The sequence below is a fragment of the Penaeus monodon genome, chromosome 20, assembly GCF_015228065.2.
Source record: "Penaeus monodon isolate SGIC_2016 chromosome 20, NSTDA_Pmon_1, whole genome shotgun sequence".
NCBI classification, from domain to species: domain Eukaryota; kingdom Metazoa; phylum Arthropoda; class Malacostraca; order Decapoda; family Penaeidae; genus Penaeus; species Penaeus monodon.
In genome coordinates, this window is record NC_051405.1 from 29,716,222 (window position 1) to 29,716,562 (window position 341).

Genomic DNA, 341 nt, shown 5'->3' on the forward strand with positions numbered 1-341 from the left:
GTTAACTATATTACATATTCCTCTTTCCATTCTTTCTCATTATCTTACTGTACTGCAGACGATGACGTCACCAACTTGGTTAAAAGTCAAGTCGGCTTGAGATCAAAAGCCCGCCAAAACGCGCTCATGATTCCTTAACCCTATAGATGCCAGGATGTCGTTTATTCTATGAGTTAAGGGATCAGAAAAATATAATTGGCAAGAAGGGAAATCGGAAACTATTCGCCGACTTTTAACAAGGGGGATGGAATCCTAATAAAGCGAAGAATTGAAACCGTCTTTTCTTTTCGCGCGCACTTTTTACAATAAGGAAATTGACTGCGAATTGAGGGACAGAGAAA